The 23,843-nt window shown below is 38.0% G+C and overlaps 1 long non-coding RNA gene across 1 annotated transcript in view; it reads right to left on the reverse strand.

Annotated features, from left to right (window-relative positions):
- LOC138106235 (uncharacterized) overlaps window positions 1-23,843 on the reverse strand; it is a 130,630-nt gene that overhangs the window by 68,161 nt on the left and 38,626 nt on the right. The gene's annotated exons all lie outside the window — the stretch shown is intronic.

Consider the following 23,843-nt stretch of genomic DNA (forward strand, 5'->3'; position numbering starts at 1 on the left):
GCTGTCTTGGATCATATCCTGGATCTTCAGACCGAGTCTTGGACCATTCTGGGACCTCATACAAGTTTTCTGACTGTGACAATGATTTTAGAGACAACCTAGACTTAGCTAAAAGCAATCCAGCCTTGCAGGCAAATTTAATTTCCCACTGTCAGTAAACTGGATTCTGCTAGGAAGGACCTCAGAGAAGCAGTGATATTTCTGTTGGAAGCCTCTGAACCAAAACAATGGATTTTAGGAGGTAGATAAGAATGAGTGTCTAGGAGAACATTCTGCAGTTTATAGGGTCTCAGGAAGCTGCAGCCATGGCCTTTCTCTTTTCCCACTTCTCATTGCTTCCCTATCATTTTCTTTCTATATGCAGTCAAACCACTGAAAAGATAATAAAAAATAATTCCAATGTGGATGAGAATTGTGAAATAATATGAAAAACCACCATCTTCTGTTTATTTTCTTTTCCACCATTAATCCCCAGGAGAGATACAGAACAATCTGACTTTGTGATGCAACCTGTCACTGGCTTGAAAGCAGGCAAAGCAAGAAAAGAGGGGGAGTAAGAATTGCAAAAAATTAAAAGAATTCTCAAGACATTCCCTTGGAGGCCTTGGAAGATGTTAATATAAGGTCTCCTAGTGTCTAGGAGCAGTTCTGGAGGCAGATCAGCTAAAATAAAATAATTTTGAATAATAAAAGCTGAAAGAGCTCTGTAACTCAGCATGTCCCCATTTTTAAAAGCACTAGTATGAAAGGACCACTAAGGAAAGGCCTTCCATTTTCTTATTTAAATAAATGAGTCACAAAAGACATCAATACCAAAAAGATACCTGTTATATTGCCCAAAAGCAACATTTTTTCTAAAGTGAGTTCAGCCATTGGGGAATACAAGTTATCGTTCTATGTGTGAAAATTCAGGTTCATGGAGGGCTTCAAACACTCTCCAACACAGCTATTGTTTCCTTCCTCAGCGTGTTCAGAACAATGGTGAGTGCATGCAAGGAGGTTTTGATATCTGAAATACAGCCTGTGCTCACAGAGTAAACAGTTTCCTTAGTGTCTACTATCTTTCCTTCCCAATTCCCTGGGCTTACTAAGGAAATAATTGAAAAAAACTAAGCTAAACAAGGAAGACTGCCAGAAGAAGACAGACCATATAAAAATACAACTGTGCAATAGTCTTTACAGGTAAAGGCTGAAATCACTGACAGATCTCTGATATTCAGACAGAATTTCCTCCCTTGGCTTTCAGCCCTTCTTCAATATATATGATGACTTTCCAAATAGTATTAAATGAATTGCTCAATTTCTTGGTTAGAGCTCCTTATATGTGACAGAGGGAGAGTACCAGTACCTATTATTGTCTGTTTCTATGTGTTCCTGGTGTTCTATGTTTCAACATCTGTAAATATTCAGTCATCACTGTACAAAATAGTTTACATTCTAAATTTATGTAAAGTTTTGGGTTTTTTTACTTTGTCAGGAATTACTATGCATGAAGAAAAATAAAATTCAGGAAAAAAATCTTGTAGGCAAATATATCGTAACATTTGTCTCAATAAAAGCCAACAACAACAACTTGCTCTTTTGTTGCTGTGTTGCTTTTGTTGTTTTGTTGCTGTGTAGCTATTTGCTATTCCCAATTCTAAGTATCAATTGAAATTCTATTGTGAAGTTATGAAATATTGCATTAATGTTTTCAGCCCAAAGAAAAGTACATGCTTAAAGAGATACTGTGTACATTAATACTCATAAGTCTGATTAGTTTGTCTGGCTCTTTAGTTCACAGCTCTTTGGTGTCACTCTATCATGTTAGTAAGTATTCAGCACCTGAAACTTTTTTAAAGGAGTATGTTATCCCTAATTGCCTCTATGCCACCTTATCCATGGCTAATAATGCTGTAATCACTACACACTAGTGAGCAACTTACATCACAACTGTATCTCACAGTCTGTATCTGCACGTTCAAATACCCTTAGTATCAGCTCGGTCTCCACAATACTTTTGAAATTAAGCTCAAAGGAAGTAGGAAAGTTTATTTCTAATATTCCCACCTTCTACCTTTTCAAATGCATGAATAAGCATTTCTGCTTTTAAGGTGTGAACGATGGCTTTAATTCCTCAGCAAATCTACCCCAGGATAGACAGGCTGAGCTCCAGCACTCCAGTACTATTAAGTCCAATCCAACTGCTTCAGTCCCGGCTTTCCTGTTTCTCCTCTCTGTGCAGGGAAGGGGCCAAAATGGTGGGGTGTACATTTCCAAAACAGCTTCACCTGTCACAGGTTTGGCACCAACAGCAACAGCTCCATTCTGAACCTAAAACTTTCCAGTAGGAGTTGAAAGAGCACATGTCAATAACACTTCCCCATGTGAAGGTAAACAATGTTTTCCTATTAGACTATTGCACAATTTTGATTACACTGTGTCAGTGTTAATCAACTGCTTCGCTCTGTGATATTGCTTAGGAAAAAAAAAAAAGAAGGAATATCATTTTCTCCTCAAATCTGTCATCAAGAGCACCAACTACCATCTTAAAAACTTTGTTCAAAACACAAGTTTTGCCAATCTCAAAGGCTGTCATCTCTGAGGTACATTGGGCTAATTAGTAATTTAGCAGGAGTAGAGGGAAAGAAGTTCACTTCAGGCACTTTGGTAGACAGACAAAGAACAAAGTTCCTTTATCTGTATTAATACTTTAAAAAATAGAATTAATGTCCTGCAGCAAAAACAGTACCTGGAATGATTTTATGGAGTCAGTGCTTAATTTGAAAACATTCACACACTAAAAATATTTAATGAAACTAATTAGAAACCATATTAACAAATAAGTAATCTTAACGTATGTATTATAACAAAGTCAGATTCACCAGGATCCCAGGGAAAGGCTAAAGGATGGCACTGTCTGCCCCCCACCTATGAAATGGCAATTCACACTGGAGTGTATCGTGGCCAAGTCCATGTCCATCCCCACACCAACTGCAGGCAGCCACAGGATTTGCCTCAAACTCTATTTCACTATTCTGTTTCCCTTGTTGCTGTCTTACTGATGGGACTTCTGCTTATTTTCCTAGGGAAATTGGATGATTCCACCATCAGAATATTTTGTTTTCAAATGCACAACACAAGTCCATCCAATTTCCAAAGCCAGGGTAGACAATCCTTTGTGTGACCAAACAGAATCAATTATTTCAGGTATATTCAAGAGAAAAGAAAAATAACCTTTTCTTATATATACACCCACGTCCCAAGTCAGACCATGTCTGGTAGCCCTGACTTGTGACAATCTGTGCCCTCTAAGTCAAAGTTGTATCAAGTTAAGCGCCAGTCCCACAGCCCATAATTGTAAAACAGACTCTGCTGTTTCTCAGCAGGCTCCTTGACTACCTAGTTTAAATGCCTTGCCTCCAATAGCCCAGCTGCATTGGAAGCAGGGTATTTTCTATAGCAATAATTGTGCACAATTTTTGGAAAAATATTTGTACACACAAGAATAAATTAAATATCAAAAATCTGTATCCAGCTAGTCATAATTGCCTATAATGTGTGACACCTACATGCATAAAGTCAAAGGAATAAACACAGAAAGATTTTTAAATGTGATTAGAAAGAAGGGAAAAGTATCCCAAGAGTGATTAAGTGTACACTATCGGCCTTTATTTTTTATGTTTATCCTTTCAAACAAGCAGTTTGCATGATGAGAGCTTTCAAGCCTTCTACAAAATCCTAGTGAATTAGGAAATTATGCGGTGAACTGATATGAACTATCTGGGTTTGGGGACTCTTAAATCAGTTGGTTTAAAATCATTTCCTTGAATCACAATGCAAGATGTTTTTAATAGAATGAGGTAATAAGTATTGATTCTGGGGTGACAATGAATGAGTTGGTGTTACAGGTGCACCTTTGAATGACTTAATCTTTCCTTCTTTTAGCTATCAAAACCAAATATAGAACCACTGCACAATTTCCCTAATCATAAACTACAGTTCACTTGCTATTTTTAAGGGGCCTTTGCTCAGTTTGGTGTCATAACCCTTTTGTTATCTCTTGTAGGACCAAAAATGTCAATGGTAAATTGTTTATGAATGCTGTGAAAGGATTTCATCGCTTTTTTAATATATATATATATGAGATTAATCTCATTTCTGTGGGAAGCAAGCTACTGTGTATAGATGTCCTTGGTAGTACAGATGGCAGAAAATTAGTAGTCGGAATGGTATTTTTACTCCTCAGGGACTTTTTTACCACATAGTCAGAGCATAAAGCATTCTAGCCCTAATTGCTTGAAGTATAATTAGACAAAGCAAAATACAGAATGAAGGAAAGAAAAATGATGTTTTCAGTGTCAAACCTTTCCACACTTGCTGGAGCTGGGCACTCCTCTGACTCACAGACCCTTGTGACACCTGTAAGCCAGCTGTAAGGGATAATGACTGCATAAAAAGGAAGAACCATAAAAAGAGAGTTTTTGCAAAAGTATCTAAATCCCTAAATGTGTTTTGTAAAACTTTGTGTCGAGTGACTTGTCTAAATTGACACAGACACTTTTCAGAGGAAGGGGGGGTCCTCCGAGTCCCAGAAAAGTGGGTTAATTACATCAACATTCTTCCTTAGCAGGAGCTATAAGGTAATAGAATAATTACATAATAACAGTGCTTAAAAGCTCATCATTTAAACGATGCAAAGTGAACTGAAGAGTTGTAAACTGACATTTGGAAAGTTGACCTGAATGGAAAGCAGATATTTTTTTCAATCACTTATTCTCTGAGCTGCAAAATTTGAATTCTAAACTACAGTTAAATGTAACCACTGGCAATTGTTATTTTTTCAATACCTTAAAAAAGGACAAATAAATGAATTTTCTGCTGTCTGAGGATACTAGTACTAGAATGGGATGGTATAATTTAAAACCACTCTGAAACAAACAAAGTCTCATCTTACTTCAGTTTCTTAATTTTACTTGTAAATTTTCACCAATATGCCATAAGTAAACTCCTTGCAGCATACTTTAATCATTTGCCAGTCACAGTCAAATAAGTGAGATTTCTAGGTAGGCCATTTGCCTTGGATTTGAATCCAAATGACAAAATTATTTGGATATAGCACAATTAAGTCTGTCCAGTTATGATGGCCATTTAATGAGCTTCAGCAAGGCAGAAGGGAGTTGGCTCTACCTGTCTAACCAGGGTTTTAATATGCCATAAAGCTAACATAATAAATAATTTAAGTGTTGAAACATTACAAAGCTAAGACTTTCCCAGTGACTCTGTAATGTGGATTGTTACACATGGAGACAGCCATTAGAAATCCAACCAAAAACAAAGGGTAAAAAAGTAGATCACAATATTTGACTGCTAAATATTACAAATGTGCTGTCTCTCCTCATAGGAACATGTTTTGGTTTGAGATAGTTGTAACTTCCACTTGACAGGAATTTTTGTGGCTCTGCCTATAGGTCTTCTCTCAGGTGTCATGTTGCTAGAAGGCACAGTCCTGAGGAAGAGTGAGTGGATGAATGAAGGAAGACAGGGAGCATCTCACAGAGTTGCATCAGATATCATACGCTGCCCTATTTTAAACAGAAAACCCAAATGGTTTCTATCAGACACTAAATTAACCCAGCAGGGATTTCTGACTGTTCCAGACAGAAAACTACTTTATTCATAAGAATAATTGGATATTCAAGAGATCGTCATGTTTTGTGCCATGAGTCGTAAATGTTGGCTCATCCGTAAAGGATTATCATGGGGTCTGCTCCTCTTTACCAAGGCAATTATGCAGTTGGTTAAGTTCAGCAATGCCCTGAAACCTAGCTTTAGGACAGAGTCAAGGTCCTAAACCAACAGGAGTTGGCCTTTTCAGTGACAAGCAGGAATGAAGTTGGCAGCATTGCCCTAGGAGCCTTCTCTGTCACTTATTACATGGACCAGCTAAAAGGAAATGGAAATTATGCTGGAAGTGGAGAAATGCATGGAGGTGAGGGGGATAAGAGGACCATCCACCTTTAGGAAGGAAATGTGAAAATTACCCTTAGTTACGGTCCTCCAGGAAAAAAAGGAGGATATGATTTTTACATCTGCTAAATTTTCCAAGTCCTCTCTTCTTTTTGGTGACAAAAATACATAATTCAAAGACAAAACACTTTTTCACCACCATAAAAAGTTCACAAGTTAGGAGGTAATTGCATTAGCATGCTGAGAAAAGAGAAGAGAATGCAAGAAATCCTGATTGGCGTTTCTCTGTTTAAAAGGAATTATTTTCCAATACCTGAGCATGCCCAGAGGAGCTAGTCTCTGAGCAGCTGTGAAACAGAACCTTTTTACTTCAGGGTTAGTGCAGGGAGCTCATTAGCACAGCCTCAACCCTCAGCTAAACAGCCTTGTTTGCATATTGAAGCAATAGAATGTGAAGGTGTTAAAAAGGAAGAATTGCAGCCGCTACTCCTGACTGACATGTCTATCTGGGCTCTTGTGTTTACAAGAGAATAACGAAGCTGCCCCAAAGCCCCTACTGGGCCTGATTATTATGCAGAGGCTTCTTAGATTATGTATAATTGATATCCATTTTCCCTCCAGCTAACCAATGGCAGCTCTCAGGAGTAATGCTCACTCTCCTGCATCTTACCAAGCAAGCAAACACTGGAAATTGCTATCTTTTGCTAGGCTTAATAATTTTTAAAGACCAAAAATTGACATTTACATTTTTCAGAAGCACAGATTACTGCACTGTTGGTAGGGTTTTCCTGCTAATAGCAATCAAACAGTGGAGATACTTTATTTAAGGGTGATGATGATGATCTGGAGCTATGTTTGTGTATCATTTTTATATATTTATGTAGACACACATTCAATGGACTGTGTATATAACGTGTGTGAATGCCCCGGTTTTTCCATACAATAACAATATGGCAACAAAAAGCAAGGGCAAGTTCTGAAAGCTACTCTTCTGCTGGTTATTGTGAAAGATTTGCAAGGTGAGTTATGCAGGCAAGGACATTCCTTCAATTACATTCACTGGTCCCCTTTCTGTACTTACAATAGTTATCTTCATCCTTACAATTTAGGCCAAATGTTCAATTCCTAAAACTGACACAGGCATGAAATTGAGTAGTGCAGTGCTCATTTTTTATTGCTCAGATAGTTCTCTCCTCTTTTAAGAGAAAATCCCATTGAAGTTCTTCCTCAAAAGTGAGATATTACATTTAGCCTTTCAATTACAAAGAATTTATGAGATATGAGAAAGGGGACATTTTTATTTCATTGGCCAATGGTTTGGGTTTGGGTTTGGGGGTTTTTTTCTGCTTCAGAGCTTTTGAAAAGATGTTTATATGGGAGGATTGGGCGCAATAATTTTTAAAGTTTTTCCAGTGAAGAGTTGATCTTGAAAATGAAATGCTAATAGCTTGAGATAAACACGCGAAGTCTGTATAACCCTCTCAATGTGCTGTACTTCAATCCTGACCTTCAGCCTTTTTGCTGTTTTGGTCCTGGATATCTCTTCAGCACAAGCTGTCAGTTGCATGGAGAATTTTTTATCCATACAAATAGTTTCCAGAATAAGGATGTGTCCAGTCCAATCATTTTCATGTCACCTTTCTCTCTAGAGGTGAAGACCTAGCTCACTAATCCTTTCTGCTACCTAACCTTGGCAGAATTTTAATTTTAATCTGCTCTCTGAGGAGATGCACAAGAAAATGCAAGGAATATTAATACATGGGCTGAACTGGGTTGAATGTGCAAAGGTGAACTTTCTTTCAGTCACTTGGATATATTCTTTCAATCACCTATTCAAAAGCATAGCCATTATTAGTGCACTAAACTCCCTCTCTGCACAGAGCAAGGCAAATCAGCAGAAAGAAAGATCATGAATTAATTTAACCAGTTATACCTTCATATTTCCTAGCAAAAATCTACATACTTCTTCCATCCACTGAACACCTGATAAAAAACTAGATAATAATAAGCAAGGAGCATACAACCTTTACATAGCTGATTTTTGTTCCAGTAACTTTTCAGAAACCAGAGAGTAGTCACGAAAAACTGAACAGCTTGCAGCTGCCCTTACCTTAGCATACCTGCCTTTATGTTACAGAAATATAAATAGACAGAAACCAACTGTAGCAAAAAAAAAAATCTGCCTAAAGAAAAGTCAGGAACAGTCCCAACAGGCAATCATTCATATAATGATCTCCTGACCTGTATTTAACAAAAACTGCACACTAGTTCCAAGAAAGAGTGAAGTCAAATAGTCATTTCAGAGTTGCACCTTTGGCCAGTGGACCACAGGACTGCAGTCAGCACTATCACACAAGGATTTCAGACCACATAATTACATTCCAAGCAGTGTTAGTCCTGCATTGACCATGTAAATCTGGTAAGATATAGAACAGCTCTTTTTTATAATGTAAGCTTCTTCCTTTTACATAAGCCTCTGCAAAGTAGCTGCTGCAGTTTTATAGAGAGCTTCCTGGTCACATAGGTCTGTCTCTCCACCTCCTTTCAGGTGCTAACTTTCATTAAAAGAAGCTTTAATTAAATATTAATTTATTACTTATTTATTACACAGTGCTTTTCCATGCCAAGAACTGCTGAGCTTGCCATACAGACACTATTTGATCTCTGGGAGGAAAGGAAGAAGGCTATGTGTCCATGGATGGGAGGGGGCATGGTCTGTATTGAGATGCAGCCCACATTATGAAAGACTTAGGTCACATCCAGCATTTATGATCTCAGGAGTGGCTCTATTATAAGGCATGTCTGTGTTGTTCACACTCTCACTATGATTTTGAGACGCTCCTCAAAGGTGTTTGTGGTATTCTGCCATCACCTCTCCTTGGAAAAAAAGTGAGCAGAAAGACAGTCTCACCTTTTCTTTTGCCTTTTCTTTAAAAACACTGAAGCATAAGCATTCTTGGACTTCCACCAGCATCCAAAAGAGGATGCAATACCTTCCTTTTCTTCAGAAATATGGAACCACCTCGCTGCTCTAGGTTTGGGGTCATCTTCTGCAGGACTCGCTCACGAAGAGGGAGTACGTTTGGCCTGATTTGCTAAGTACTTGTAGAAGCTATCAATAGAGAGAGGGGCTGGCTTTTATAACACAAAATTTGAACTGTTAAGGTGATGTGACTCTTTTCCTTCTATCTTTGGCTCTATAAGTCTAAAATAAGGACATAAAGCCACCCTTCCGAAGAGTAGACCCTGTTTTTCAGTATTCTTTACCTGAGAAGTGACATAATAAAAAAATGAATGTTTTTCTTTTATAATGAACTTTCCAAAGTCCATTTGCCATCATCACAGGGAGAATATTTGTGCTTACTGTCTGAAAGAGATCGTAATCAGTAAATATGCCAGGTGATGTACAGACTAGAGTTTTGGTCCAATTCTCTATATGATCCTTCAACATCAACTAAGAAATATTCAATGTTTGGTCCATGAAAGCCTTTAAGTATTAACGTACATATTAAGACTTAAATTTAAAAGGTTGACTGAGAACCTCATAAGAAGTTTTTCTCTTTCTTTACATTTGAGTTTAGATTACACCAGGTTTTTCTCACCCCATGCTGGTAAATCCCCAGATCCAGGGGAAACCAAGGCACACAGCTGTACATGAAAATCTGCATTTTAAAGCAGGTCTGCAACACATATTTTCTATTTATTGCCTGATTATAATTTTGTTTGGTAGTAACAGGGGTCTTTTGAGTCACAGCTTCTGTGCCACCCTGATGACATATGGCACACAAATGAAGCCATAGCATGAAAACTACTGCAGGACATGATTACAGTAAAGAATAATTGAAGGCCCAGGAACCTGGGATCCAGAATAAATTTTAGCTTGCCGTTCAGTGTGGTCTCCATTCATTACTATTCAGTGGAAGTGCCACACATACAAACAATAAAAAGTTTACTCTTGGTACTAGAACTCTCACCTGCAAGAAGGCAAGACAGTCTAAACTGGAAAAAAAAAACTGCTGGAATGAATATTTAATGGCTTCTTCAAGAGGTTAGCCCAGGGAGGGAGGAGAACAAAGTTTTCCCTTCAAAGACTGCTCTTGTATAAGGTCAGTGAAATTTGTTTTACAACTCTAATGAAATAAAACATAAATTCCCTCTTAATTAAATTGGTCCTTTCTTTGTTGCTGCTCTCAGAAACACTGTGAAACACCTGAAATTTTCTGTATCCTAAAGAAACAGAATAATTTTTTGTAAATTCAGAAAGAGTTATAATCTCTTTAGTAGCCAAAACTCCTAATGTTCCATATTGTTTCCTACTTCAACAAAGGAATTTAACACAATCCATTTGCACAAGTCGGTGTCCAGGAGCCACCTCAGCTTTTCATTTCCTCTGTACTTTGCTGAGCTATAGCTATAGCTATTGTATGATGATCTGAATATCACTGATCTTAGTGCTTTGCAAAGTGTTATTAGTTCAAAATTGACATAATTTTGTGTACAGGAATCACAAAGACAATATGACAAGGTAAAGCAATGCTCTTTGAAGAGACACTGAAAGTACCACTATGTACTATGTACTCAGTGAGTACCAACTCACTGAGCTAAAATTTCAAGTCTTAAGAATCTGTTTATATCCATAAAAACATAAGTCCCAAAGTTTTCAAGATGCTATAAAGAACAGTCACTTATTTATTTTCAAGACTGTTAGTTTTTCTGTCTTTCATGTTTATCACTGGATTTCTCTTAACTTCCTGTCAGACCAGCTACATGGATAGAATACCACAGAGACAAAAGAAAACTTCCACGGTCAAGTGCTGCTTGCTTGGGCTGCTTTGTTCCTTAGAAGTCCTTTTTCAGGCAGCACCTCATTGCTGCAACAAATTAATCACCAAAGCCCTAGTCTGGTAATGAAGTGCTATGGATTTGCAAAAGCTCAAAAGGCATTACATCTATTACCTGAAAGAAAAATGAGGTGAGTGCTCAGCATGGGAAAATCAGCACAGCAGCACTGTCAGTCCAGCCTTCCTCTGGAGCAGTTATTAGTGAAGTTAGCTAAGTCTCAAAACGCTGGGGTTCATTCTTGGCCTGCACCAAAGAGTCATCTCTGCAGTTGCACTTGAAATCTAGAACTGCATGGATCTTGGGTTGCCATTTACAACAGGTTTGGTGAAACAAACTGTTCTCAAATACTGGCATCAGCCTGATCTCTCACAGAGGCTTAGATTCAAATATAGGTTAATCATTAGTCTATTTTCATCCTCTCCAAGCCTGTCATAACTTTTATCATGTTCTAAAGGAACAATTATGATGTTTATGTTATCATTCAGGTGGCTAAATTAATTATGTGCTATTTTAGCTCAACAGTTTTTTGCATTTTGTCACTCTAAAATAAGACAACACTTTTGGGAGATAGGATGGATAGATGTGTTTGGCCTTAAGCTAAAACAAGAGGACGGGGAAAGCACATAAATGCATAAATATGGCATTTCCTGAGTCCCACTGAAACGTCCTGCAGAAACATTCAGCATATGTCTCCTCTGACACTTGAGACTCAATCCAAGACTGTTACAGCAGTCAGTCTCTTAATGCTCTGCTGAGAGACTTGCTCTGCTCAAGCTCCACAGCTCTCTGGAGAGGAAGAGTCAGCAACTCCACTGCAAAGTGGTGTTGGTCCAAGCTCTTACTCGTGAAGATGGATCAAGTGCAGGAAATCATCCACCACCTAACAGACCAGCTCACCTCTTGCAGAGTGGATACTTTGAGACTGAGACAGAGCTTGACTGCTTGCAGAGTAGGCCCTGACGCAGGAGCTCAGTCATGGCAATTTTGTTCTGAATCCACCATAGTTACTCTATTTTTCTTTCAATTACAATTACTGCAGCTGAAAGCAGAATCAATGCCAAGTAGACTGTATTGCTAACACAGCAGTTGGGAGCTCAGTAGCAAGAATGAATTCCCTAACCTTTTATTGGAAATTTATCTCCCAGCAATAAAGAAGAGAGAAAATGAAGAGTATATGGTGAGGTTTCATATTAAAACATCAGCAAGTATGTCACGTGCTGAACATATAGTGCATAAACACATCAATCCCTGTCTCTCAGCATTTCTAAATCAAGACATTCTCCTATCTCTCCAGGCTTTACATTTTACTTACTTTCAGGACAGTAGAATTGCCTAGAGTTCATGGCCTTTTTCAGGATCATAATATGAGCCATTAAGCAAAACCATATCCATCCAAGATTTTGTATTTAAAAATAATTTCTAACAATATCAGAACCATGTCTGCATTATCCCAGGGTATCATTTAACAAATTTTAGCAGAACGATCAAAGAATATGTTTCATTTGGTTTCCCTTACACTTCAGATACCTGTAAATATACATACAAAGCAAGCATAGAACATAAATATTTTTGTAATGAAGAATGGTGTAGGGATTCATCTCATCCACTTAAAAACACAGACTCTGAAACTAAGATAGTTCAAAAGAAAGCACATGTCATCCTATCATAGGTGTCTAGGCAAGTGTAATGAAGCTCAATCTAGATGTCTAACATTAAAATACCAGAAATTAGAGAAGATGAAGACCCACTGCTGTGTGGCAGACCAAGACAAAGGATTTGGGACAGTGTGGAAGGGCTAGGACCACCTGTATGAACTAACTTGTTACAAACTTCAGAAGATATATAATACTGCCTGTTTTCCTTGGAGAATTAGGTTCCCTGACCATGGGTAACAAAACAAATTTGTAAGAGAAGAATATATTGTCCTTCACTTAGTGAAGTAATTTATAGGATAGATCATGTACAACACTCCAGTGTGCCAATTCCTTCTCCTGTGACAAACAAGCTACAGTATGAAATTTAGAAATTAATATTTATCTACATCTAAGGCACAGTGCAAAGGACAGTTTGTAGGTGTGGAGGACAGCAGCAGACTTTCAGTAATAGACTGATCCCATATCCCAAACATGAGAACTTTTCTTAATTAAAATTACTTCTTCATATCACACCGTCATCCAAGCCTCACCACACTGACCTTATCAGTGTCTCTCATTTAGGATTTATTCTTGTGTGTTACATCAGAAATCTATATATTTCTGATACTTAGAAGGCTGAGCTGGACTTCCTCCAAGAATTTTGGATGCTGGTATTGAGACAAATAGTCATAATAATTAAACAGGTAGGACAGCCACTTAAAACAAAACAACACAGCTGCCCATTTTTACATTGATTGTCAGAAAATTTTACATATTTTTAAAACATAAGTTTCACCAGAAAAGGAAATGGAACGGGGGATGTGAGGACATGAAGAGCTCAGACTCTCTTCCAGGAATGAAGAATCTGGCCTTGGCGAAAAATCTGCTAGTTGGAGAACACTCTACACCATGAGAACAAGCAGTCTAAATAAAGAAATTAGTATAGATAGTAAGGTATCCCCTGAATTCAAGGTAACAAAGCACCTTTATGTAGGCAACAATCCTCTTAACTATCAGTCATCAGTTCATTCATAGTTGCCATAGCAGAAAGCAACTAAGTATTTCAAAGACTGTCGTTTCAGAATTGCTGCCAGAAATTGGAGATGAAGGCTTATCAGCATGGAAAACACAAATCTGGCACACACGTCATGTAAACTAACAGTAGCAAGACAAGTGAGAGGCTGAAGTTCAAATGCCCTTTTTCTGTTCCATTCCACCCTGCTTTGATATTGTCATTTCTAAGTTTGAATCACTGGAACACAGTAGCTGGTCTCTTGCATCTAGTAAAATGCAGCTTTGCCTGTGGTTACACTTTCCAGGCATTACAATACAAATGTGTAAACAGTAAACATAATCATTCATTGAGGGGATATTCTTTCTATTAATCTCTCTTACTAAAAATATTTTCTATATCTGCTAGCTAGGGACTTCATTAGAAATACAAAATGTATGAGAAAGACTAAAAAGTAATACTAATAAACAAACACTTTCATGAATATGTTACTTAGTAAAAAGGACATTCAGCAACCAGCTCCAACAGGAGGCTTCAGTTGACAAAATCTGTGCTTGCAACACAAAAAATTAGAAACATCATTGCCATGTTAAAAGTCAGTTGTGGTAGTGAAATAAGAATGGTCTACAGAGAGAAGCATGGCAAATTGTGTAGGGGAAAATGATGTTCTGCCATGAGACAAATGAGTTTTCCTGCAACAAACTTCTCTTCAGAATGCAGTGTTATTTTTTGTGGTTACATATCATGTTGGATTATCACCTTCTCTTCCTCTTAGTTACATCTGCAGGGCATAAATATTTATTCCATTGACCATTCCAGCTCCATAGAATAAATGCCATCTACTATGTAAAAAATTTTGTTTATAGACTAGGCTTTTCTTCTACCAGCCCAAAGTCTTTTTATAGCTCTATTACAGTAGATATGTCTTTTTCTGTACTGCTGTTGCCTAACTAAACCCTTCCCAAAATTGTGCCATGCACTCTAAAACCACAGTGGGAAGCATTTTTACATTAAAAGCTTTGTTACCTAAATAAAGAAAACAAGAGGAGAATGAAAAAGAGGGCATGTTACAGCTGGGGAGCTGAGACACTGATTTGCTCAAAAGTATTTTCCAAAGACATACAATAAATCAGTGGCAGAAGGTCTGATTCCTTATTCCCTATTCAGTCTCAAACTTTCCTTTTTTTTATTATTTCCTCTTCTACATGATATTACTTACCCATACACAGGAGCAAGATAACTATCACAACTATTATGCTATGCTATTATATAGCACTAAGGATGAATAAAAACGCAGGCTGTGGAGTATATCAGTTTTATACTGTGCTTTCGTATGTCACAGATCTCCACCCATAACTGTTCTGCATCACTGTTTCCATAGAAACAAGATAACATGAGAGGCTTTGGTGTATGTTACTGTCTCTGAAAGAGTCCAACCTCAAGATGAGAATACCATATTGGACTTTGTAAATGAATTCTGATTTGTGTCTTTCATGCAAAATATATCCCTGAGTGATGTACCAACTTGAATAGTAAAGTTATTTAATTTGTTGATAGTAAAAATTGTAGATAGAAAAGAAAACAGGTTTTTATGTGTGACAAGGAGCTGAAAATGCTTTTCCTTTTAGACAGCAGGAGCTACAAGGCAACAGATTATCATAGCAAATTAAAAATGTTTATAGTAAATTGACAGGAAGGAATTTCATGATGGTAGTGGCCTACAGGGACCAGCAAAAGACTAGAATTTTTAATATAAACTAGTGCCCCAAAATACAGCTGATGGCTGAGGAAAAGGTGTGATGTGAGATCACTCCATAGTACAGATAAAATGGTAGCAACCCGGATGTCTGCATATCCCAGCAGTTGAGATCTGGGAGATGATAGACAAGAGAAGTAAAAGCCCAACAAGAGGACAGCAAGCTTCAGTGGAGCTGAGAAACAGCAGGTACAATGGAAAAGGAGTTGATTTGTGTAATGTGGTCCAAAAACTGCTGGGAATATGTACATGGAGACTGTAGGACAGAAGAGCGGCAATGGACAAAAATCACATAAAAAATGTAGACAAATAATACACATCCTGGAACCATTTTTGACACTCCTAAAAATTTGACCTGAGGTGCAGCAATACCAACAAACCTCTTCCCATTGCTGAGCTCCAAAGCCCACTAAATAAGCTCACTTCCTGATCTTATTTTTGGAACATTTTTCAGGATATCTGTTGTTTCATAGAATAGTTTGAAGTGCAAAGTATACATAATGGGTTGTAAAACATAGGGAAGTTTCTGACTGGCTCCCTGTGTGGCAAGAATGTGATTGAAATACTGTAATATGATGCATTCTTATAATTCAATTACTTTTTTCATATATTCTGGCTGTTTATATTTTTGTCTACCTTTTGATGTCTAAAAGTTAAATTAATTCAAAAAGTCTATGGAGTTGGAAGGGCCTCCCTCTGACTTGTAGAGATGTGCATGGCTGGGCTTGTATTCTCCTACCATATGTATCTCTTTTAATAGTTCTGACTTCAAGGTGCTGACAGCATTTCTTCATTTGATCAGTAGCCTGAGCAGTTGCTACGTGCTCTAGTGTGTACAATGGAAGGGGCCCAGCAGTGCTACCTCTTTCGAAAAAAGCACTAAGAAAAAGTCACTTCTTTCCCCAGCAGTCCTGCATGGCAGCTCTTCATCTGTGCTGAGTGTTCCTAAATGCAGATGGCAGCTCCACGCGGCCACGCAGGAGCAGCGGCAGCCCAGTGCTGCGGAGGTCAGCAGCCGCAGGAGAGCACAAAGCAGGGGCTTGCATCAGTCAGCACGTAGCCAGTCCAGAAGAAATTAAATTGCCTCCACTAAAGCACTGGCCAACCCTCACTGCAAGGAAAGTCTTCTGTTAAATGGCCTTTTCTCCTCTCAAAACTTTGCTTCACATCATTTGGGAGAGGAACATAGGGGAACCTTTGTAAAATCATGAGAGCTGGGGATAGACTTGTGTGAAAGTATGAAAGTGCAGCTGTATGGTCTACTGTGCAATAGTTTTCCACATAAAATAATCTGTTCTCCTATTCCTGTTCCATTCAGCCTGGTGGGGAATCAAGTGGCTCTAATGAGACAAGAATGAGCAAAAGGCAGACACATAGACTGTGAACTGAGTTTCAGCAATAATGTTTCTCAGGGGCTGGCTATGCTCCTGAGTTTTAAACACCACTCACTTATTGAAGAACGGTAACTGAAGATGAGTATAAACATGTATCTGTATCTGAACAAAAGTGAGATTTGCACCAAGGCACCCAGTGATCTCACTCCTCTCCCAGAGAACCAGTCCTCTGACCTGCCCCATGAAAGCTTTTCTTCTTCCTCCCTCACTGACAGCTCTGAGCATCCTTTTCATCCAGCGGTCTCTGCCATTTCAGATCACCTGCTCTACAGCTGACTTTTGCTCTAACCCTGCTCAGGTTTCTAGGGAGTTCAGAAATGACCTTATGTTTTACAGAATTCATTCAAGCTTTAAAACACAGTAAGAAATTTCAGAACCTATTGTATACAGTACCTGTCCATAATATGGCACACCACAAAACTTCCTGCCCTACCTGCAGATTATACAGCTGAAATGTATTTAACCTTCAGCACATATAAAAGCAAGATACAACCAGAACTTTGCCTCATAGTAGGGACATGAGAAATATGAAAATCTTGTACATGATTATGGAATAAAGCTTTCAGTAGAAAAGTTGATGTTATAGCAATGCTGATAAATTGACTATCAAGGTGTTAGTATTTGCTATGGAACTCTTCACCCTTTGCCTTGGAATGGAACTTGCTAGAAGATAACAACAGGGGTCCAGTCTCTAACCTTAAGCTTGATTTATTCCCACAATGACAAATTATAATGATATTATTTAAATGGAGATTACTCAGGTTTGCTGGGTGAGATAAGTAAAGCAAAAGCTTTGGAAGCTATTTCACTCCTTCACAGGGAGAGTTTGAAGGGGATGCTTTTGTAGTGTGTTTTGTTTTACTGAGGGGGTTTTTTTGACAGTCTTGATTTCCAAGCCATCAAGTTTCAGTGACTTCCTTCATTACATTAAACGTACCTCGCTTGGTCTCCAGACAATTATTCTGTTCATCACTTCTTAATACTAGTTTTGAATCTCCTCCTTGTTGCAGATCATACCCTGCACTACTGCCCCAACTTCCTGCTTCCTTATTACCTGTGTTTCATCCCTTTCTGTTAAGGAAGAGTGTAATATTTTTTCTCTAACCTCCCTGAAACTGCACGTTGTTGTGTTGACAGGTGAGAACTTCCCATTCACTAAGGGCTCCGGAAGTAACCCTCTAACAAAATTGGAATAATTTCTCATTAAGATTATGCCGGTCTTCAGGTTACAGAAGAAGCCACATGCTTATTTTCCTGCAAGTCTACTAGAAATTAGTACTATCTTAAGAGTGGCTTCATTGAAAAAGGAAGAGTAGGGAAACTTTGTATTGATTTTCTGGGAAGTTTTGCCTGTTATATTTCATAAGCTGCTGTAGTTCTCCTGGTAATGTCTGGGATCTTCCTAACTCATTCTATACCATACAGAAAGTTGTCATAGGCTTGAAGCTGTTAATATCATAATATCATATTAAACTAAAAATTGAGAAACATAAAGACATATAAAATAAAGACTATAAAGACTCGTCCTATATTCCTGGTCCTCTTAGGTGTCTGTGTGTGTGTCTGTGTGTGCACAAATATATATGCTTAAAAACCTCAAAATCCACTCATAGTTTTGGTCTCCATAACACTTTGTGTCAAAAACATCCATGTATTTATGTGCCAGCTTCTGGCTACATGGTGATTTTCAGCTCTTGTATTGTAAAAATGGTAGAAAATTATTCCCCCTCCTCTTCTCTGTGATTTTCTAGCCCTCTCTCACATTCCTACTGTCTTGAATTGAATGTCTCTTCTCTGAAATAAAAGGTCGTAATCCATTTAGTATATGTTCACACAGAGATCTGCTTCATATTTATTGCCATACTTCTTGTTCTTTCTGCCTAAATATTCTTGCTGGTTTATATGTTTTTTTCAGAGGGAATATCAAAACTTTTGGCAGTGTTTAATATGTGACTTCATCCCTGATTTACAAAAAAAACCCCATATCTCTGTGTTCTGATCTTCTGGTGTCTGCTTCCTCCGTGACAGCATGAAATCATTGCAAAACCAGCACTCTGAAGAGGATCTGCTTGGAGCTAGCTGGTAGGAAACGCTCAGAGCAAGGAGATGCAACCACTAAATCCCAACCTTCTCTGAGATTTCACAAGCTCCATATCAGGAGTAAAAAAACTTTTCATGAGGATCACTCCATGGCATCATATATAAAATACTGTATTGTATATAGAGTACTCACTGGATAAATTGGACTCACTCTGGTCAAATTTATCCCTTTCTGCTGGTGATGATTCCAAGCCATCCTTCTCGGCTCCATAGGAGCGCCCATAAGGGTGAACCTACAGGTGCATCTCCTCCCAAGTGATACCTGGACTGGTGGGGAAAGCAGACAGCCCTCCTCAATGGGTCCTGGAGGGTATTTTGTAAGTTTTTTGTAAGCTTTAAAGGAAGGGCTAGAGAGTGTCTAGAGGATTAACAGAGCACTCTTGAAAGGGAAGAAACCTGGAGTTAAATTCACAGAATTCAGGAACTAAACTGAGGTTTTCTGCATGCTGGTCAAAAACTCCAACTCGTGAGCTGCTATACAAAGGGAAAAGAGTGTTTATACTTTCCAGCTTTTTTAAAGAGTGGGAGCATCAGAAGTTATTCTTTACTCTTAAAATTCTCCATGTAAAAGATTAATTTTGTACATTTGTATGAATAAAAATAGACAATTTTACACTATGCAGTGACACTGTTTCAAGAACAGAAAAGCAAGACATTCTTTCCTATTTTTCCTGCCATCCATAGTCTTCAGAACTGAAATTTCTAACCCAGTATAGCAGCACAAAAGTAGGGAAATTTTGTCCAACAAATTGTAGAATCTAGCAACAGGGAAAGACAGGACATTTTTTTTGCCTTTCTTTTCCCCTTGCTTTGTTGATAAATTTTTGCTCTAGATATTGGAAATGAACAGAGCAAAAAGAAAGGTGGGCTTGAATTCAGAAGAACTGAAGCTTTGATCTTAAAAAGGTTAAAAGTCAGAGCACAGGGAGTACACATATCACTAGGTCAGGGGAAGTGATGTCACACTCATAATGAGCAACAACAATGCTTCTGAAAAAACTTCAAAAAATGCCTCCTAGATATTACATCAAGGGATATGTTTGCATGTTAACTGCCTCCAAGCAATCTTTTATATTAAACTACTTTATGTGCAAGACTTCCAGATCGTTTACAGGGCAAGTGCTTAGGAAAGTAGGGGCTTTCCAAGCGCCTGAAAAGATTGTCTGACTGATTGTCTGTCTACAGGTTTTCTTTTAAAGCTATTTTAAGTATATGATCCCATCCCAGCTATTTAACTCAGGAACCTGCCAATCACACACTGCCTAATTGAACTCTCGGATACTGCAGGATTGCAAGCCACAAAGCATATGAACAAAAATGTGAAAAAAGAGTTTTCTGCTGTTATTTCATTCTTCAAACCCAATTTGATAAGGTCAAATTTCAGATTGCACGACCCCATTGAGACTCAGGGACTAAACTGGGACAATCAAAAAAAAAATAAAAAGCTAATTTTTTTCTTCCATTTTTGAAAAGCAAGAGGAGGTCTTTAATACTAGTTACTTGCTGGGGCTGATAGCAAGGTCTAGGGTGGGGAAAGGACAATGAAAACTGAAAAAGTGAGACATGAGTCAGTTTTTGTACTGCTGAGCTACTAAATGATGACTGAATGATTGTATGACATCCCCTTCAGAGACACTTGTAATTCTGCTTTCTCTTGTTTGACTTTTTTTCTTCAAAGAGAAAATATGGGAAGACAAACAGAATTAGGGAAAATGCTTCTGGAGTACATTCTACAAAAGGCTAGAAATAAACTGTAGTTCCCAACAGTTGGACTGTGGTTCTGACCCAAAGCCCCCCGAGGTTAAATGAAAACCTCCTTGATTTCAATGTCAGAACCTAAACCTCACTGTTTTACAGAAATGACAGTGGCAGTATCTATCTTGGCTTACTTTAAACAAATTTAAACTACTTATTTAATCAGCAAACAAATATTGTGTCCGTGTTTATTGATTGGCTGCATAAATGTGTGTGACCTCACCTGGCACAAACAGGTACAGCTCCTGTGGAGCAGGGAGGGTTAATGTCAGCAGAGAGATCTGAACGATAAAGGAGACAGGACTTTACACAGTCACGGCCATCCATGCTCTTAAATGGTGTGAAATATGACTGAGTGAGCTCATAATATCACCTGAAGAGCTGTTACTGTAAGGAAGAAAAAGTGTCTGACCACATATGCTCATGTAGCAGGTGGTTTGCAATTAGGATCGCCCCCAAATGTTGTCAGCAGTATGTCTTTAAGGGGTGAGTGTTAATTTTATTGACCTTATTTGCAGAACTTCTTCCATCCTGTGAGCATTAGTGACTGTCAGGCTGCACACTTTACATAGCTGTCTACTGGATGTTTGACTTTTAATGATTTTTTTTTTTTAACCTGAGGCACTTCAGTCACGTAACTTCAGCAATCAATTTTGGCCCAAAGCAGCACAGGCCTCAGTCACAGAGAAGCAAGTGTTTGCATGCAAGCTTGCTATTAAAGCACCAGGGAGAAGAGTGAGTACACAAAAGCTTAAGAAGTAGGAATCTGAGTTGAATCATCACACAGTCAGCTAAATTACTGGCCCTGTAATTAGCCTTTTTGGAGGTCTCTTAATTGTTAATCCCTTTGCTGGTTATAATTGCTTTATTGAATCTAAATTAATCTAATTTTTTAAGGAATAATCATGCAATTCTAATGACTACATAAAATTAAAAATATGGAAACTACTTTGAGAACTAATTTAGATTAGGCTCTGTCAAAAAAATTAGTCTTGGGAATGGTATTTTTTGCGTATTTTTGGGGGGGGTAACATTTAGTTGCAAGGATGAGAGGGGTTAATATTTCATTTACACAGTGTATGCAAAGCAGTTGTGTTTAAAAATTCACTAGATTGGGAGCATCCACTGCATATGGAGAGCAAGTCAGTGCCAAATCAGAACTGGATCCATGCCAAGGGAAGAGAGCCAGGGGTTAGACATCTGTAAAGTGTTGGATGGGATGAAGACAAAGGTAAAACACTTTGGTTCATTACACATCTAGGCTATTTCCTAGCCACTCATGTAAATCAAATTTTCCAGACCAAAACCACCATATCCAAAGATGGACATTTGCATATTTTTCAGTACACAGAAATTTTATTGGGTCCCATAAGGACTGACTTAACCTGAACATATAGCACTGAAATACCCAAGGTCTTATCTGACCCAGTCTGGGATAGAAAAAAAAAAATATCATCCAGGTGTCTGGGACTTCCAACACTACCAGGAATTACCTCATTATCCCACAGCACTAGCCTCATCAGATAAAGAGTATGGGGGGAAGGACATGGAAACATGAGAAGGAGAACAGATAAAAGGAAACTAGGGAGAAGAAAAACATGTTGAGTCTTAATTGAACTCGGAGAGGAAGCAGGAGGAGAAAAACATAGTTGGCTGGTTTATGATTTAGTGATCTATGTTTGCAGTAGATTGAAACATGCTCTTGTTCCTAATATATATTTTATTTCTTGTTTGTCAAGTGTGAAGTCAAGGATGATCAAGTTAAGTTATGGGCAAAGTAGGACTCTTCTTTAGAGCCAATCTCATGAGAAATTACATTGTAAAGCCCAGTGAGCATGTTAACATTTTCGAAGCAGTTACACATCATTCTATCCTGATCCTCAGCTCAAGGAATACATTGGTTTAGTGTGTGGCAATAAACATTTAAGTGTATTAAACTTTATATAATCCTTTATATGCATAATGTGCAACCTTGATGCCCAATGCTTCTCCAAGAAATCACCACTGACTGAGCACAAGAAAAGAAATTGAGGCTCTTGGAAAGAGAAAGAGGAAAGGAAGAGCAGAGCCAGATACAGAAACTAATGGAAATACAACCCTTTGTCTCTTTCTCCATTCACCTATAAAAGTAAGGAAAGATGGCCAGGTTTGGAGAGGTAGCAAGAGAGACCAAGACAATGAACAGAGAGATCACTGGTATAATGTCTCCAAGGTTTCATAAATAATTATAACTGTTTAAACAGACTTTGCACTTTGATTCCTATATTTCACTGGCTTTAAGAGAATTTCTATTGATTCTATGCTAACATGCACATTTAAAATTCCATATTCACATGTACAGATATGTATCATCATTTTTACAAAATACTTTGTGGAGAGTTGAGGCTTCAGCAGGCTTCTGCATTATATATGGGTATTTGGAATATCATCACAATTAGCCCTGATAAAAATGAAATGAGGGTTTGAAACTAGCCCAAAATACCTAAGTGTCCAATTGCCCTTGGGAAAGCAAGTGTGTAATAAAATGTTACTTTGAAATTCAGCTCTCTATCTCTTACATACAGCTGAAATACAGCCATTTCAGCAATGAAGCTTGACAGCTGCTCAGAAGAATTCTGTCTCCAAATGAGGTTCTCTTCACTTGGTTATGAGGCCATCTAACTCTGCACTTATGGAACCTTTAACTAAACATATTTCAACTTGTGCATAGAGGAGGATTTTACAAAACACAGCTATCAAATGATCCATTGTTGTAACACACTTTTTTTTCCCCATGATCACAAAATTCATAATTCTATAGACAAAAAAAAATCTGTGTCATCTGCATGTAGGTCTCAAAGTCCACATATGTATTTAATGCTATTAACATGTTGAGGCCAATTTTTTTAGTCCTTCTTCATGTTTTATATAGAAATGAAAGAAAACCAAAAACAACCTATGGAATCAGTAAGTTGCCTGTAGACAACTCCAGGTACTTAGCAATATTTTTCTCTATTGTTTTAGTATTACTTTACAGGGAACTAAAAGTAAATACATTAAAAGATAAACCATCAGCAGGCTTCTTATTTCTCATTACACAATATTAGCCCTCATATCTCATTTACTTTTTTAAACTGCAAGCACTTCTTGCCTTCTTCCCTTTTGCTTTAGTTGAGATTATCCTACACTAGGTATAGCAGCTGTACAACCCCTATTATCTCTGTCTAAAGGAAATGTACACTGTGTTCTAGGACGTTGGTCTGGCCTGATCATGCATTCCTCAATGATCCAATATCCAGGAAAGACACATAAAAAGATGCATGATCAAATTAACTATGGACATAGCACAAATTACTAAAGGCCAGTATAAAAGGATGGCAGAAACTTATAGGAGAAATATTCCTATGGGGTCAGGAGCATGT

The sequence above is a fragment of the Aphelocoma coerulescens genome, chromosome 2 (assembly GCF_041296385.1).
Source record: "Aphelocoma coerulescens isolate FSJ_1873_10779 chromosome 2, UR_Acoe_1.0, whole genome shotgun sequence".
NCBI classification, from domain to species: domain Eukaryota; kingdom Metazoa; phylum Chordata; class Aves; order Passeriformes; family Corvidae; genus Aphelocoma; species Aphelocoma coerulescens.